The following is a 19,271-nucleotide window of genomic DNA, read 5'->3' as shown; positions in this document are numbered from 1 at the left end:
GAGAGGAAGGATGAAGAGGAAAAAGAGAAGGAGAAGGGCAGAAGAAGCGAATGAGACGTTCGAAGCGTTTCCACGACTCTGCCATAAAATCCAATGATCGATCGCACGATCGCGCCACAGTCGATAACCTCCACACCATGTGCCAAAATCGTACGACGATAGAGTCGTTGGAGAATGTTTTCGAAACGACGGAAGACTCGCTAGCGACGAAGATTCAAAATCAGCTGCAACGTCGGAAGGGTCGGAGGCGTTACGAGCCGGCTGGGCCCACTGGGGCAAAAGTATGTCGAGGCTGCCCTGAGGGTAGTGCAAGATAAAGAGAGCGGTATAGATCACGTGTACGGCATTTACCTACACAAGGATGGATTGATGTTTGGCAATAAACGTTTCGATGTGGATGGACGCGGACAACAAATTATCGATGGCGTACGATACGCCGGTACACTGGTCTTTACGAGTTGATTTTCAAGAGAATTCCCGACGATACTCTCTACACGGAAGACGATATGCACAAGTACAAGAGCTGCTGTTGGTGACCGAACGCGCACAAACACAAGTACCATTCGCAGGGTCGATTATTGAGCAACAGGGGATACAAGTACAAACATGTAATCGCACCGTATGATTGGTCGATCACACCCAAGAAACAGAAGAGAAAATCTGGAAAGGGATTACCTCATGCAATGAGTGACATTGAATGATAACGCGATCGATTACGAGCACTGGGATGATCCCAACGAGCTGGTGGATCGTCTACGATTGCTCGACGCTTCGCACCGAGAAGGCAAACAACGCTCACAACAACAAGGGAAAACTGTCGGGCACCCGGGAAATTCGGCGAAGCTGGTCTTTTAAAATTAAAAGCCAAAGCAAAAAAAAAGATTAGTTTTGAACTAGCGAGAAAAAAACTTATTTTCTCGACCCATGTATTACACTCGAATCTGAAAAAGAAAACTAGAAAAAGAAGAAAAATTCTCCGGAGACGCAAAACGTTTAGGGGAAATTGCCGTCCTGCGAAAAAAATTTTCCCCGTGGCCGTATAGTTCGGGATCGACGATCGTGGGGCTGATGGTTTTGGTCTCCTACTCAGTTTTAAAAAGGCCACCCCTTTTAAACCACCCCCTCGATTGTTTTGCAAAACCGTGGGGGCCTACCCCCCCCAAAAGCAAGGGTGGAAGCGAGCGGCTAAAACATCGCTGAGACGTTCGAAAGAGTAAAGATGTCCAAAAAATTTACAAAAAGAATGGAAAGGTTTTACAACGCGATGTGCAGAAAATTTTTTAAAAAACAATGTAAACATTATTCCACGTATTCGACGTGTAAAGCGTCAGTAGTCGAGCGTTCAATCGCCACGCTTAAGAACGATTACGAAGTGGAAAATATTTACGCTCAACGGCAATTATAAGTGGATCGACGAGCTGCCGCGTCTCCTGTCAGATTACAACGCGCGCAAGTATCGCACCATCAGCATGCGATCCGCCGAAATAACTCCTGCGATCGCCGAAAGGCTCTTGGACACGGTGTACAGCGCGATAAAGATCGCGGGTCCTGCAAAATTCAAAATAGGCGATTCGATACGCGTGAGTAAGTACAACACGATTTTGAGAAGGGTTTACACGTCAATTGGACCACCGAAGTGTTTACGATCGTTAAGTGCAGCGTACCAATGCCTGTAAACCTATTTACTCGAGGATTATTGTGGAAAATCCGTCGCTGGAGCGTTCTACGAGTATGAGTTGCATCGCGCTACTCATCCAGACGTGTATCTCGTGGAGAAAGTACTGCGCAGGAAGGGAGACAAGGTGTACGTCAAGGGCTGGGATTCGAGAATGCAACAATTCATGGATACACAAAAATAATGTTATTTGATAAAAATTTTGATTCATGTATTTATTTCTACATATAAAAAATATAAATATAAGTATATAACTAAGTTATATTTTTATTACTTCCCATTCATCTTCGTTTTTGCAGTATAAGATATAAATACGTATATAAATGTATGATACATGAAAATGAAAATAATAGTAATACATAATAAATGATACTACATAAATCGTAATAGTAATACTTATATAAATGTAAAAAAAAAAAAATGCATTACGTGTAAATTATAATGATAATAGTAACATGTACACTGTATGAAAACGTAGAAAAAAACATAATAGTGATATAAAATGTTGATACACACACACACACACACACACACACCCACACCACACACACAACCACACCCACACACACACACACACATACCAACATATTACAAAGGTATCCGCCAATGCCCCCACGGTCACGTCCTCCGTCGAGTCTGGTACGATGTATCGTTTGGTCATCGTACTGGACCTCAGAGCGATTTTCTGATTCGGATATCGTTTACACAATCGTGCAGTTGATCGTATACACGATTGACGACGAGTCATTTCCAATCTCTTCATTCAAACACCGCGTGTAATCGTCGAACGTTATCGTTCGCGCTATGATGTCCCTTTAACGCCTTTCGCTTTTTAGTTTCTCTCTTGCATCCACCCTCACCGCGTACATCTTCGCTCGGAGACCAACGAATTCGTCATTATCACACCGTTCTTTTCGTCTTTCATCAGACCAGGTACTTTTTTGTTCGCGAGAGGCATACCGTACGCGTTGTCCATCGGATAATCACTCGTGTCGAATCTAGCGATATCACGTTTCATAGTCTCGTAAACGTTCTCGCACTCGATGTTGTATACAAGACTGTCCGTGTCGGTGTACATAATTTTTACATTTGTCACGAAATAGTGTAACTATACTCGTGTGATAAATCGTACAAGCAGACTTTCGATATGTCGAGTATACACATACCCACGTAAATCGGCTTGTTGAACTTCACCTCGAGTTTGCGCAGTTCGACGGCGGATTAATTTTCCGCAATAGATGCTACGGCTGTGGAAATTTGGTTGTGCGATCATTGTCTCCTGCACCGTACCGTCCGTCCCTTTTTGTTAAAATTTTTTCCCCTCAACTGTTTGCGCACTTTTCCCATATTTTACGATACCGGGGTTTTTATTATTTTTTAAAATTTTTTTTTAAAAAACATTTTTTCGCAAATTTCAAAATTTTTATTGAGTTCAAAAAAAACGCGAACCCCGAGTTTTCGGAATTGTATATCGTAATCTTTTTTACGCGAAGACCGTGAGGGGTACTTTGCTTGGGTTGGGGGAGGATGAGTACGCTTTTATTAAGCGCGCTAAAATTTACCCTCGCGCTTGCCCGGGGCTTTTCGCGCGCGGACAAACGGCGGTCAGTGTGCAGATTGGTAAGTTGTGGATCCAGATAAACTTCGGAAGGAACGAGGATGCCGAACAATCGCATACGCAAATTCGCAGCGTCTTCGACCCATCAAAATTTTGCGATGGCATGGTTAAACATCGCCCCCCCCTTAAATTGTTAAAAAACGTAAATACTCAAGTACGACGAGGTTTTTTATGAGCGTAGAACGCCATGTACTTGTATTAGCCTGTGGAGTATCTAACTGGAACATTGATGAGACCACCGCGTATACCGCGCTCAATGAACAGTACATATCGATGTCGGTGAGTAACTCGAATCTTATACGCGTTATGTTTAGCATCGCATCCCACGTGAAACCAGGCAATGATAAGTAATGCTGCAGGATCGAGACCGTAACCTCGCGACAAACAACTTTCGCGGAACTTTTTCGAAAATGTCGGCCAATAACAAGACATCAGTTTTCAAGGTACAGATCACTGTACTCACCGAGCGTTGGAATGGAGAAGCAGCTTCCAGGACGTTCGCGGCGTGAGCGTAGAATCGCTCTTCGGATACTGTATCGCCTGTCAACGAACTGAAAATAATTTCGCGCGGTGGTAAGCGCGTGTCCTGCCAATTTTCGACGCGATCAATGTACTCAGTACGGAAAGACAACTTTTCGTGTGAGTAATTCAAATTCTTCATCTGTAAATGTTGGAAATTCGGAACGTACAATTTTTAATTTGTCTCTGCTTAAAAACGGATTGATCATTTTCCGAGGCTTGCGTTTAGGAAATTTAAAGAATCGATAATCGTAATTTTATGAATTTTTCTGAAAATTCTTTTCATTTGTGTCTTTGGTGCTATCAACTTTTTAGTGAATGAAATATATTTTTCTTTAGTTATCGGTAATAAACCTTACCTGTCCTTACGAACGCGGTAGCAATTTCTTTAATTATAAAATGCGCGTCGTAGCCTGATAATTGGTGAAAAACGATCGGAATATAAATGATTTTTTTATAATTTAAATTACAATTTGCATGCGCTGGACCACGGATCTACCGGTGAGATGGCAATGATCGCGGACCCGCGTATCGTCCGGCGCGAACGGTTTCTCGCAAATATGGGCAACGCGTCGTGCTACAGTACGCTTCCAATTGTTCTTATCGACAACGTTTCCATGGGTACGTTGGTGGATACTATATTTTTAACTTGATGCGCCAAATCATTGAGTTGTCGCGCGAACCACGTTATGCAATCTTCATCGCGACGGAACCGATACAATGATAACGCGTCGTTGTATGAACATCGCACGTAGTATCCTATACTAAATACCTCGTGCTGTTGATGCGTGTACGACGACGACGATGCATTTTCCCTTTCAAGTTCCATCTTCCGTAGAACGCACTCCAAATCAGCGTAGACGATGAATGGGGCGCTCTGCTTATTGCAGTGGTTCCCAAATTCGAGCCACTTGTCGTCCACGCTCGGCAGTTTGATAGCGAAGTCGTTCATCTTTCGCAGTCCATTACGTGCGACTGCAATTTTTCGTTGGTATTGAAGTAGTGCATGCATCTGAAAAAAGAAAAAAAATTATAACTATTACCATTATTTTATTAATGAGACGGAAAATTATAATAATTTTTCATGTATATTTACCGATCGCAGAAAAATTTCTTGTTCTTTTTTCTACTAATCTGCGAACTCACGAGACGGGATAAGTTTTTTATCCATGCAAAATGCCCAATACCATCGTTGCGTGGATCTTGCACGTACAGCATGTTGACGTGTTTCTCCTTCTTTTCATTGGTGAGTCGCAAAGGAAGGACCTGTTTATTCTCGATGCCGTACACGTTGATCGACACCGCGTTCAACCGTTCGAATTTATAAATATCCTTTAAAGTGATTGGAAACTCAATGTTTGCGAGATTTAGTACTGTTGTATAATGTGGATATGACGATTCCCGATTACATATGTTTCTGCAGGGTACAGAGCGGCGACCACCGACCACGCGAAACATGCAATGTCTGCCGAATGAACACTGATCACCGCCCGTTTCGTCACTATTTCTCGTGGCACTTCGATGTGACATCCCGCGTGCATTGGATTATGTTTATTTACATTCACTATTAAATTAAGGATTCGCGACAATGCCCACCCGCTGTCACGTTCCTGGAATTCTTCGAGCGATGCTAGGATAGGCTCAACGACGTGTCGCTCGTACCACTCGTGCATATCGGTGCAACGATATATTTCGCTGTTCTTTGTAATTATGCTCTTATTGGCACGTTTATCCTTCGTCGCAAACTCGCCATTGAACGCAGTATTCACTTTTGCGCTACCGTGTCTTTCTACTGCGTCTCGCACACGCTCGAACACTATTTCCTTCGCGTCTTCCAAAAACCGTCGCGGCTCAATGTGATTAGAGTTTATCACAGCACCTGTCGATACACGGTTTTCAAACGCGGCGTCGATCTCTCGCCAGATGAGAGATCTTTCGTCGCGATTCGCGTACTCGCCACTCGCGTAGTCGCCACCAATGTGCATGAAACGTTGCTCCAATTGCACTTTTGCACTCGCGAGTCGTGCGATCCTCGCCACCATGGATTGTCTGTGTCCAACGGCGAGACGTGGACGCTTGGCACGACAAAGTTCTTCAAGCTGCTCGATGCACTCGTCACATCGTTGCAGCCACGCGAAATATTCCACCAGAGTAGCGACCCGGCCGCACTGTTCCAACAATTCGCGTACTCGCTCGTGATTTTCCATGTCTTTTTTTTTTTTTACAGTCTTTAGATCACACTCTTCTACGGAGCACTTGCATGTGATTCATTCACAATACTATTCGCAATAGTTTTTTTCAATGTGTGCACTGTGGGCACTTATTGCATGGAAATATAAGGTATGTTGGTAGTCTGCAATTTGTGCAAGACTGACCACTTAGCGCGTAAATATGTCCAACATCGTGCTTCCTTATGAGATACAATCTTGCGATATCAGTCTCATTCAAACGTATCATGCATTCTGCACATATACGTAAAGCACCATCCGTCGTTGTATAATAACAATGGATTATACAATGTTTTGTATGGTTGTTCAGTGCACGGATTTCTGATGATGACACAAATCTTTGTATATAATCTGTATCAATCTCGCTCAAATCGCTAGTATAGCCAGCGTCGTCCGATAATGTTTCTTCGTCGGAATCGATCTCTTGATCCATTAGTTCTTCGAAGTTCACTTCTTCGAGTACTTCGAACACTTCGTCTCTGATATGTGCGAACTGTTCCTGATCTGCGTTTCGAATATACTGGACTGCGTTGACTATGTTCACATGATTAACCATATTATGCTTATCAATAACTGAAGCATCAGTAACTGAAGCGACTGATTCCTTGGTCTTCCAGGACACCACTGTGGTACATCGAGCACTTATGCACTTTTATATATTTCATTATGTCCAATGGACTCCGTCCAAAATTTCTCCGTTTCATGAAAATTTCAACAAAGAAAGGAAAAAAACAATCGTTAGTACAAAGCATGAACATAAAACTCAAACTTTAACGATCACTGATCTGTGAGTGATAATATTCAAGAAACTTGCCATTAGAAAATCTTCCCAATGATATGGGAAACATAAACAAAAACATAGATATCCTCAGAATCGTCAGATCTATGATAAAATTTATGAAAAAGATTACAAATCATGTAGAAAAAATCCTATTTACATAGGATCCACATTTAGATTTTGTATTTACTGAACCGATCGTGTATAAATAAAGACTCATATTTTCACTGTATTATACAAAAGAAACTCGTACTCTATTAATTCTTCCATCCTTTCTTCACTCGTAGCACGCGCGCTCTATCTTTCTCTAACATGCAAGCCTTTCATCGATTGCGAACTATTAGCTTTAGTTTTTAATAAGTACGAAAACCGATGTAATAAGATGTAAATAAAACATTTTTGTTCGCCTTATTTCATGTGTATTGTCTTTTACTTCCCATCCTTTGCCTCGACGCGCCAGGAAAAACCATAAAAATTGAAAAACTGTATCATACAAAAGAAACTCGTACTCTATTAATTCTTCCATCCTTTCTTCACTCGTAGCACGCGCGCTCTATCTTTCTCTAACATGCAAGCCTTTATTATCGATACATTTTTAAAGAAAAGAAAAATATGTCATGGTCAAATTCAAACCTTTATTATCAATGCATTTTTAAAGAAAAACATGGTCTAATTTTGATAACAAAAAAAGGAGCCCTATTGTGTAGGAGCCCTATTGTGTAGGAGATTAGACCTTTCCCCCTCTTTCCCCCGCGTTAGGTATTCCCCGCGCCTACAAGTACTTCCCCGCACCCCGCATTCCCCTCTAGCCCCATGGCTTAGAACCCGCCTAGTATATCTACTATAGCAAATTAGAGATTATTCGTAATAGAAGAAATTCAGGAAACAATTTGCTAAAAGAATCGATTTCATATGAATTTTAGATATAAAAGCAGGATCCTCGAATAATCTTTGAAAGCTCGACTTCTTCAATGCAGAACTTGTTTCAACTCGTGATTTTGATATTAAACAAAATTCTTTTCGGCATAATAAATAAGTGCTATAATTATATTGCAAGTTAAACCGAAATAAATTACGAAGCAATATCTTTTATGTTTATAATTAAATGGTTGCGTAATACTTACGTCAGAAGATCTTTTCTTATAAAGAAAGATTATATGAAGTAAGAGAGAATTTTTTCTCTGATGATTTAATTGAACGGAATTGGCTCGTTCCGCCTGGTTGAGTCGGATAACCGTAAAGTAATTCTCCCTTTCTCCCTCCCTCCCTCGCCTTCCCCCCTCCCCCCTCTCTGTTTCTCCTTCGTGATAGAGCCCCCTCGTCCCTGATGCATTACTAGAATTGATCCCGGTACATTAGTTATTGGGAGTGATATATATCCGCTGCTGTGCCATTTAATTACAGTCTTGCAGCTCGGAGCACCGGCATAGCACTCGGCCTTTTGAGGGCAGTAAGTGTACCGTAAGGAAATTAATCAGCGAATCCGGAGGGGCTGATAAATACAAACTCGAATGTGCCAGTTTTGTATTGCGAAGCTCGCGAGGTATCAACTACTCGCGTGCGACTTCATATAGTTGCTGATTTGCGAAGTTTTGAAGTTCACTAAGTTACCTTATACAGTTACTGCGTTATTAAAAGCATGTATATAATACTGCATATATAACCAAAAGCTTCAAAAGCTTCGGAAATCTGGGGCTAAACAGGAATTATGCATACGTATCGAAGCCTCCCTGAAGCGATATCGGTAGATCAAATACATTTGTTACATAATTTTTATGATATCTGCGTAATGCATTGCAGTTTGTAGTGACTTGCCGATAAACTTCTACGATTTGGCTCAGTATGAAAAGTGGAATAGAAATAATATATTAAAAGCGTTTATTAGCTTTCTGTTTCGATCTAAAAGCATTAAAGACGCATAAATAAATCCGCTTTTTCAGAAATTTTAATCAAACGTGTAAACTATTTTGTCTCATTTTTCGTGATTAAATGAATTTGTAATATTGCAAATCGATCGTCACTGAGAGAAAAGTTTTCGGTATTTGTAAATATAATTATATGTTATATCATAATTATGGTCATTATTCTATAGCCTGTTATTAATAAGCATTAAAGTAGCAATAACTGTGATATATAATTATATGGTCAATCATCAAAACCTTCACAAATCATCAAAAACTTTTCTCTTAATCAGAATCGTTTCACTTTTATTTTTCTTCAATTGTTATTGCAATTCTAATCCCGTTATGAACATTTTAGTATAAAATAAATCTGTTTTACTATATATTAAACCTCTGCACTATTTTATCCTTTGCCGAATTTTGTGTTACAAATAATTTGGCAGCGATACTGTTGTTCGTATATATCAGAAGTGCAATAAATGTCGGATCCGCTTTATCGATTCGTTACTTTATCAGCAAACAATTCTGTAAACACATCGTTGTACATTCTCTCTAAATCTCGTGGAGTGAAATTTATCCTGTCCACTCTTTTTTTTAAGACAGACTAAATTTTCAGTCTTTTCGAGTGAGATTTCACTTCAGGAGATTTAAAGAGTTACAACGAAGCCTATGCACGTTCCGTAATATAACAATTCAAGTGCAGCTTATAATTTTAAAACTTCTTTGGATAAGGTGAGGAGAACACAGGCACGCACTATTTTACATGGCAATTTTCTTGGAGCACGCATGCACGAATTCTCTCTTTTTTGATAAAGCATCGCTCCAAGTTATCTATCTTACGAAACGCGATAAAAGGCGCAATTTAAAGTTGGCCTCATCGCCAACTATCGCGACAAGCTGTGTCCTTCACGAGAGAAATCCCTTATATCCAGCAAGCTCGAAGTGTATCTATTTCTGCCTTTACTCATTCAATGCTAACTTCTTTAGCATGTTGTTATTGTTAACGTTACATGCATTAACACGTTATTAGTTTTCACATATAATGTATGTCCTTTATAATGACGAACAAAAGATGTTTAGACAAGATTCAATAATGGATAATTTTTAAGCTGTGTGTAGTATAAAACTCTCTAAAATATCGTGCACGACATACATAGTCGGACGAATACGTATACTCACCGATTACAAGGTCATAACACTTTTCTTTTAAGGGGATGCTGGAGCAAAGGTTAAACTTAATTAGGGTCGATATACAGATTTTCATTTCCAATGAAATAAGATGTTTATGCCCTCTGAGTTAATATGATCATGCAGGAAATTCGATCGATTAATTACCAATATTTTTATTCCTACATTATTTATTTATTTCCTACATTTTTAGCAGGGACGAAAACATATATTAGGCTCAGTTCCACAAATGTAAGATTTATTTTATTTTGGAAAATTGTCCAATTTTAGAATTGAGAAAAAAATAAATCGGAATTGAAGTTAATCTTATATTTGTGGAATCAGGCCTTAGAAATACAGTTGTATTATATACACATGCAATGTAGACCGTGTTCCAATATATACCACCAGTACTAAAAATCTGTAATATCTGTAATCTGTAATAAAGTATAGATTTTTAACTAATAGTTATATCGGTACGAAGCCGTAATAGCACTTTTTCCTTACATTCAATGCCATTTTAGGTTACGATAATATATTATCAATAAATGAATACGACATTGCACATACATAATGTAACTCTTTTTGCTCTATCTAATAAAAAGAGATAGATACTTATAGTATTTACATTACTAATATGTCGACTTATATATTCAATATAGAAAATAGTATGCATATTATACTGTGAACACACACACGTACACACACGCACACGCACACACACGCACACGCACACACACGCACACGCACACACACGCACACGCACACACACGCACACATGCACGCATTATATAAACAGATAAAAGTTACTCATGTTGAAATAATCATGTAGATATTATCTATTTATATGCAATATTAGAATTTTATGTACATACATTGCATAATGTGTGTACATAAAATGTAATGTAATGTAATGTATTCACATAGCACAAACATAACATTTATAATTCTAATACATTGTTGCAACATATATCAAAAAACATTATTAGTGGATATAAATTATAATTATATTTTATATGTATCATAATGTACATATACACAATAATGTATCCAAAATATAATTTTAATATTGCATATATCATTAATTCACTAACATGTCTATATGCAATAATAGAATAATATTTTGTGTCATTGTGTGTGTACATATATTATAATACACACAAAATATAATTGTAATTTGTATTTATGAATGTAACATGTAACATGTATTAAAAATTCTTTATCTATACATAGATATATTATATATATAATATAGCTACTTCATTTTTTGTTATGTTTAATAAAAAAATAGAAGTTATTCATGTTAAGATGTAGACGTTATTCATGTCAAATATACAGATATTAGTAGCGTGTTAAATGTAATACACATAGAGGCAATATTATACATTATTATACAATATTGTATTAGGTGTTGGAATTAATTCGTAGCGTTTTACAAGTGATGGGAAGTACTTTCATTAATGTATTTTTTAATGCTCATGTGAAATAAATAACATTCTTTCATTAAAAAACGCTACGAATTAATTCCAACACCTAATAGTATATATGTATACTATAATGTGAATAAACACACGTTACAAATAGAAGTTATTAATGCTAAGCTATCCCCATGTTTAAATATGAAATATTGAAATTGTATGTATACATATATAATATAATATGTATATACAAGGTGCGTCCCAAAATTTTCCGAACTTTTTCAATAGGGATAGGTCGGGTGGCACCATCCGTGTGTTCGATTGCGCGTTTGAAAGGTACATCCCTAGCTGACTTCCAGTAAAAATTTCATGACATTTGGTTTAGTGGAAACGAAGTTATGGCGTCTCAAGTGTCAGTATGTTGTATACATCGGTACGAGAATGAACTTCGAACAAAGAGCCAATATTAAGTTTTGTTTTAAACTTGGTAAAACATTTACCGAAACCCATAATTTGATGAAACAAGTTTATGGTGATAATTGTGTAGCCCGTGCCAGTGTTTATGAGTGGTATACGCGATTCAAGAACGGTCGTGAGGACATAAATGACGACGCACATACAGGTCGCCCAAAATCGACAATTAACGAAAATTCCATCGAAGTTGTGCGTAATTTCATCAAGCATGAGCCAAAATCTTCAGTGAGATACATGGAAATGGAATTGAACATCCCCAAATCAACGATTTATCGCATTTTGACCGAACATTTGGGCCTACAAAAAGTCTGTGCACGATTTGTTCCACACAAGTTGACTGACGACCAAAAAATGCATCGAATTCAACATTCAAAGAACATTATTAAGGAAGCAAAAAAGGACCAAAACTTCCTTTATAGCATTGTTACTGGTGACGAGACGTGGTGTTTTCAATACGATCCAGAAACCAAGCGTCAAAGCGCGGAATGGAAGGCGCGAAACGACCCAAAACCCAAAAAATCGCGTTTAGAGAAGTCAAAAGTGAAGACAATGCTCATTTGTTTTTATGATTCCAAGGGTATTGTGCACAAAGAATTCGTTCCAGCAGGCCAAACAGTTAATGCTGTATTCTATGTAAGCGTTTTGAAGCGTTTGGTGCACCGCATTCGTCGTATTCGGCCAGAATATCGCGAAGGAGGAAGTTGACGCTTGTTACACGATAATGCGCCATCTCACCGTTCGACACTTGTCACTGATTTTTTGACTAAAAATCACATTTTAACAATCAACCATTCCCCGTATTCGCCTGATATGGCACCTTGTGACTTCTACCTATTCGGCAAAATGCATTTGTCCATGAAAGGAAAGCGGTATGTGGACGTAGAAGACATCCAAAGGGCTTGTACCACTATTCTGAAGGACGTGCCTTTGAACGACATAAAACACTCATTTGAAATGCTTTTAGATCGTGCCAAACGTTGTATTGAGTCCGACGGGGACTACTTTGAATAAACAATTTGAATTTGAAAAAAAAAGTAAACCGTTGTTGTTTTATTTCAAAAGTTCGGAAAATTTTGGGACGCACCTTGTATGTACACACAAAATTTAATTGCAATGTTTTGTATAAATAAACATAGGAAATATCTGCTTCAGTATAAATTACTTCTGGCTCTACTTTATAGTAATATTCACACATTATAATACACACACATGCAATAGTCTAAGATTGAAAAAAACAATTATTATATATAGGGGATTTTAAATCTATAAAATATACGTATAATTAACATAAATCAAAGCTAATGAGGCAATATATAACGAAAAACTCACGTATCCAAAAAGATTATGTTATTCACAAATTGCCAAAGATGAAGTTATGTAAAATTTTTATAGATAGATTTGTATAAATGTTATTTTGTGACAATTATGTATCAAAGCTTCTTGACACGCTCTCTATCTACTAAAATTTTACATCACTTTATCTCTGGTAATTTGCAAGTGACTTTTTACATCACTTTATCTCGGATAATTTGTGAATCTTTTTGTATTTGTGAACTTTTCGTAAGTAATATATTTGTATTGCTGAAGAGGACTTCAAAGTGAGTTGAAATGTACAAAGTAAAGAAGATATCATTTATCAGAGAATTCGTAATTTGATTATTTTTTTTAAGATATTACGTCTAATCTGCGTTTGACTTTCATTAGCTTTGATTTATGTATATTCTGATTTTGAAAATATAAAACCATAGATCACATCCGTATATTTGAAAAAACATATCTCTTTTTATTAAACGTAGAAAAAAGAAGGCATTAGAGAGCATACACCTTTTTGTTACACGTAATAAAAAGAGATGAAATAGCTACACACGTATTTGAATATGAATTAGAAATATATTTTATGTTTTGTAACGTGTGTATATCATAATGCACGTAAAATAAAATTCTAATATTCATTATTGTATCTATATCATATCATGAAAAGCTAAGTATGAGTAACTTCTGTCTCTTTTTATGAGCCTTCTATAATAAGCCATTAGTCATAAATTAGAAGTCAGAAGCTAAAAATTGACCAATCACAGTCGTCAATTTTTAGCAATTCTGACTACTAATATACATATGTATGTGCAATGTATTTATGTACTGACAATACATACTATATTACATCCTAAGTTAAAATGGCATTGCGGACAAAGGAAAAAATACTATTACATTACACGTATATATATGTATTTCAAATACATGTTCGCATTCGAAGATATACCTATGTCACAGTGTTTATTTAGTAAAAATATACTGTTGTAACTCGTTAATCAATGTATACATTTACTAAAACACTTTGAATATGATATACTTATATACATTTCATAAACGTACAGCGTCGTATGAAAATTATGCATATGACTATTGACTGTGTAATGTATATTATATATATGTTTAGCATATATATATATACATATATATATATATATATGTATAACATATATATTATATAGTTAAAAAGACCCCGGATTTGAGAGTTAAACATAAAGGTGATAATCATAAAGGAATGTGAATTGTACTTGTATCGGCATACATAATACGCCAAAATATAATACGTTGACCTATAATTATGATTCACGTTTTACAACTCAATTACAGCCATCCTTGTGCTATAAGGCCCTTACATAACATTTTTGGAAAAAACGCTTCAGACAAAAGTTGTAAGGTTTCAAAGAAGTTATTTACTAATATTCAATTTAACCTTGGGTGGCGTCTGCAGGGTCAGATCAAGGTCTCATCTATATTTTTTTAATGAAACATGCTATTTTTATTATAGACTTTAATACACAGTTATTATTGATATATTGATTTATACGAGGATATAAGTTCGAAAAGTTCTCGATCTAATATAGAAATGATTCCACAAATATCAAACTGCTATAATTTTAGAAAAGTTGATTTGAGTTTGATCCTTTACAGAATTACTGTTAAAATTTCAGACATATGTTTTCATTAGTTTCTTTATTTCGGTCGTGTCAAGCAATCAGCTTTTGATTCCATCATGACAATGCATATTTTTTCAATTGCAGATGCAAAATTCTACAAATTGGTTCCGCAATCGTATTTCACCAGATTTGATAATCGAAATGCCTATGGCAGTAAATTAAAAATAGTCAGCCCACGATGAATACCTCTGACATTTATCTATAACTAATCAAAGCACGATTTATGACTGTGATATTTTGTCATAGCTCACCAGTCCACGATTAACGTCGCTGGCAGTAAATTAAAAATAGTCAGCCCACGATGAACGCCTCTGACATTTGTCTACAACTAGGCAAAGCACGATTAACGTCGCTGGCAATAAATTAAAAATAGTCAGCCCACGATGAACGCCTCTGACATTTGTCTACAACTAGCCAAAGCACGATTTACAGCTGTGACAGTTTGTTATAGCTTGCCAGTCCACGATTAACGCCTCTGGTAGTAAATTAAAAATAGTCAGCCCACGATGAATGCCTCTGACATTTATCTATAATTAGCCAAAGCATGATTTACGGCTGTGGCATTTTGTTATAGCTCGCCAACCCACGATTAACGTCTCTGGCAATAAATTAAAAATAGTCAGCCATGATGAACGCCTCTGACATTAGGTCATAATTAGGCAAAGAACAATTTATTGTTATAACATTTAACCATATACTTTGTTCAAAGTTACCGCTCAAAATCTTTCCCTGCTCGAAAGGAGTTGGTAACAGTGAGCGGTATCTGAGCGGAACGGAGCGGCGTTGCGGAGCGCGAAGACTGCCGTTTCTCCTTTGCTTTTTTTCTACATGTATGCGTTAGTTCTCCTTCGTATTTTTTGTTGTGCTTTGTTAGCTTGCTTTACATTGTGCTATAGCGAATGCAAAACGCTTCAATCTGAAAGGTTTTCTTTCTTTTCATGAGAGATTGTACAGCGTCGAATGATACAACCTTTATGTGGCCACAGTAAGATAACCTCGTTGCGTATCCGAGATCAGTGCCTTACAAGCACATTTTCGACGCAAACATACTCAAAGCCCTCGTGACACCTCGGATAGCACATAGCAATAGTAATCCTCCCTTTCAAGCAAATCATCGAGGATACTGATTGCTCATTAGTAGAAATAATAGGCGGGTTCTAACTCAGGTCCTCTGAGGGGAGCGAGGGGCGCGGGGATACTCATAGGCGCGGGGGAGTAGGCGCGGGGAGTACTGGTAGACGCGGGGAAGGGAGGGGAGGCGTTGGAAGTCCCAGCGCTATCGATGTTTACGTCCCGGTGCTATCGATGTTTACTGATATGTCGCCATGTGCGGTGTCACGTATTATTGGGACCGCCACCACCCATCATCGCAGACGCTGCCACCACCGCCGCCACCCTCGCCGCAGGCACCAGTGCCACCACCACCGCCGCGTCCCCAAATTAAAAAAAAATGATAGCCGTCGTTTTTCTGTAAAACAAAAGCGTTACATTAGCATGTAACATATAAGAAGAGAAATTCACATATATAAATTTATGATACTTACAATTCCAGTCTTCCGGCTCCGGATCAGGCTCGTACGGTCGGAGACCAAATAATTCTGCTAGGAAGAAATCCCTTTCTTCCCACATGTCTATTTGATTCTCCCGGTCGCATTCTCTTTCGTTTCTTTTTATTCGCCAAGTGGCTATGTTAATGAAGCCTCTGATTTGAATAAAAGATGGAGATACAGGCTGAAAAAAAAAATGAACAAAATGAATTTAAAAGGAAAAAAGAAAAAAATAGAAAATAAATCTATTTGTTATACTTACTGAGGGGATAATTTGCACCTCCACCTCGTCCCGTAATTGTAGCCAGACTTGCGGCTCGTTGTCGACCATAAGGTACTGAAAAGTAAAAAGATGCAAAATCACTAAAATGAAGCGCAAAAATCACTAAAATATTTGATAAAAAAACAACTTACTCCTTCCATGGGATACTATCGTATCTAATTCGAATTAGATCTTGCAAGTTGCTCATCGTTGAAAAATAATCTAAAAAAAATCGACAAAAAAATTTTTTTTTTAAATTCGCAATATTATCACTTAATAAATAATAAACATATTCTACTATTTAGCGTAAATAGTAGAATACTTTTACACTTTGAGGAAAAAAAAAATCACTCACGTTATATATTATCACGTTAAAACTTTCACTCGCATGCAAATTCAGCAAAAGACTGACGTTGAAAATCGATCTTCGGTGTGGTATGGTGTGGTCATGTACTATTGGGACCGCCGCCGCCGCAGACGTCCTCGCGTCCATGCTAAAATGCTGTTGTGGTGTCATGTACTATTGGGACCGCAGCCTCCGCAGACCCCGCGTCTATCCCAAAAAAAAATGCGTTTCAGGCAGTCACTGCGGAGTTCATCCCTAAATGCGTAGCAATATTATAACGCGAACAAAAAATATTAAAGAAAAAAAGGAAGAAAAAAAAACCTATATAATAAAAAAAATTCTTACCTTCTCCACACCCTTTCCCTCTCCGTCCTCCTCCTCATCCTCCGCTGAATTCTTAGTCCTCTTTCTCTTCCTCTTCTTCTTCCTCCACCGTCTTCTCATCCTTCTCTTCTTCCTCCATCGCCTTTTCCTCCTCCTCTTCTTCCTCCTCTTATTCCTCCTCCTCTTCCTCCTCCTCCTCATTTTCCACTGAATTCTTATTACTCTTCCTCTTCGTCCAAACCCTCATCGAAATTGTAGATGAGACAATTGAACACAATTCTATTAATGCTTACTCGCTTGAGATCGTCCGCCTCATCAGCAGCCTCGATAAGGCGATAGAACAGTCCTAATTCATCTACGCGTATTTGAGTGAGATCAATTATAATATAATCATGAATCTCCTCTAAGAAATAGAAGGAGACGCTCTCTTCTTCAGTTTCTCCTTCTTCCTCTTGGTTTCCCGTCCTGCTTAGCTTTCTTCCACAGCCTCATCGAGATTGGTCGAAGAGGTATTGTGAGCGCAAATTTTATTAACGCGCACATGCCTGAATCGTCCACGCCATCGGCGAATTTTTGCAAGATCCGATGGACACAGTTCTAATTGATTACGTGTAGTTTTTAGTGGCTCTCTGTATATCACTCTGACTCTCCTCTGATAATAGGAGGAGGAGGAGGAGGAGGAAACGCTCTGCTCTCTGCTACTGCTACTGCTACTGCTACTGCTCTCTGCTCTCTGCTACTGCTACTGCTACTGCTACTGCTACTGCTACTGCTCTCTGCTACTGCTATTGCTATTGCTACTGCTACTGCTACTGCTACTGCTACTGCTCTCTGCTACTGCTACTGCTACTGCTACTGCTACTGCTACTGCTACTGCTCTCTGCTCTCTGCTACTGCTACTGCTACTGCTCTCTGCTACTGCTACTGCTACTGCTACTGCTACTGCTACTGCTACTGCTACTGCTACTGCTACTGCTCTCTGCTACTGCTACTGCTACTGCTACTGCTCTCTGCTACTGCTACTGCTACTGCTACTGCTACTGCTACTGCTACTGCTACTGCTACTGCTCTCTGCTACTGCTACTGCTACTGCTACTGCTCTCTGCTCTCTGCTACTGCTACTGCTACTGCTACTGCTACTGCTACTGCTCTCTGCTCTCTGCTACTGCTACTGCTACTGCTACTGCTACTGCTACTGCTACTGCTACTGCTACTGCTACTGCTACTGCTACTGCTACTGCTCTCTGCTCTCTGCTACTGCTACTGCTACTGCTCTCTGCTCTCTGCTACTGCTACTGCTACTGCTACTGCTCTCTGCTCTCTGCTACTGCTACTGCTACTGCTACTGCTACTGCTACTGCTACTGCTCTCTGCTCTCTGCTACTGCTACTGCTACTGCTCTCTGCTCTCTGCTACTGCTACTGCTACTGCTACTGCTCTCTGCTCTCTGCTACTGCTACTGCTACTGCTACTGCTCTCTGCTACTGCTACTGCTACTGCTACTGCTACTGCTACTGCTCTCTGCTCTCTGCTACTGCTACTGCTACTGCTACTGCTACTGCTACTGCTACTGCTACTAGTTTGTACGAACGATATCACACGAGTTATAAAAAAGCATGATCAATATTAGCATGAATATTCTCATGCAAATAACGCAATTCCTGCTTCCACAATTAATATTAGTTTAATAATTTAATTATTTTTTTATTTTTGTGCACCTTTCGTTACACGATCCGTTTAAAAATTAAATGTAACTTTGAAACTATTTACCAATAATAAAAGAAACATTTCTCTTTTTTATTAATTTCTAACCCATTTCATTGATTCTAATCATATCTTACAAACATCATCTATAAATAAAAGATTCAACCCTTTATCTTCTCTGAATTTGTTTCGCAACGATCGAATTGCAGACGTGTGTTTGATATTCGTTTCTAAAAGTTAACCGATTGCATAATAATTGCTTAGTAATATAGATAATCTTCGTACATTTTTGAGATTATCTTCCTTCTCACAGTACGACCTTGACG

The 19,271-nt window shown here is 38.3% G+C and overlaps 1 pseudogene; it reads right to left on the bottom strand.

Moving 5' to 3' along the window:
* Window positions 1-4,793: 4,793 nt before the first annotated feature.
* On the bottom strand, window positions 4,794-7,649 carry LOC147910133 (uncharacterized; annotated as a pseudogene).
* Window positions 7,650-19,271: the final 11,622 nt, after the last annotated feature.

This window comes from Acromyrmex echinatior, chromosome 3 (genome assembly GCF_024713525.1).
Source record: "Acromyrmex echinatior isolate Ae372 chromosome 3, ASM2471352v2, whole genome shotgun sequence".
NCBI classification, from domain to species: domain Eukaryota; kingdom Metazoa; phylum Arthropoda; class Insecta; order Hymenoptera; family Formicidae; genus Acromyrmex; species Acromyrmex echinatior.
Note: the sequence above shows the minus strand (reverse complement) of the source record. Positions and strands in the feature narration are given on the sequence as shown.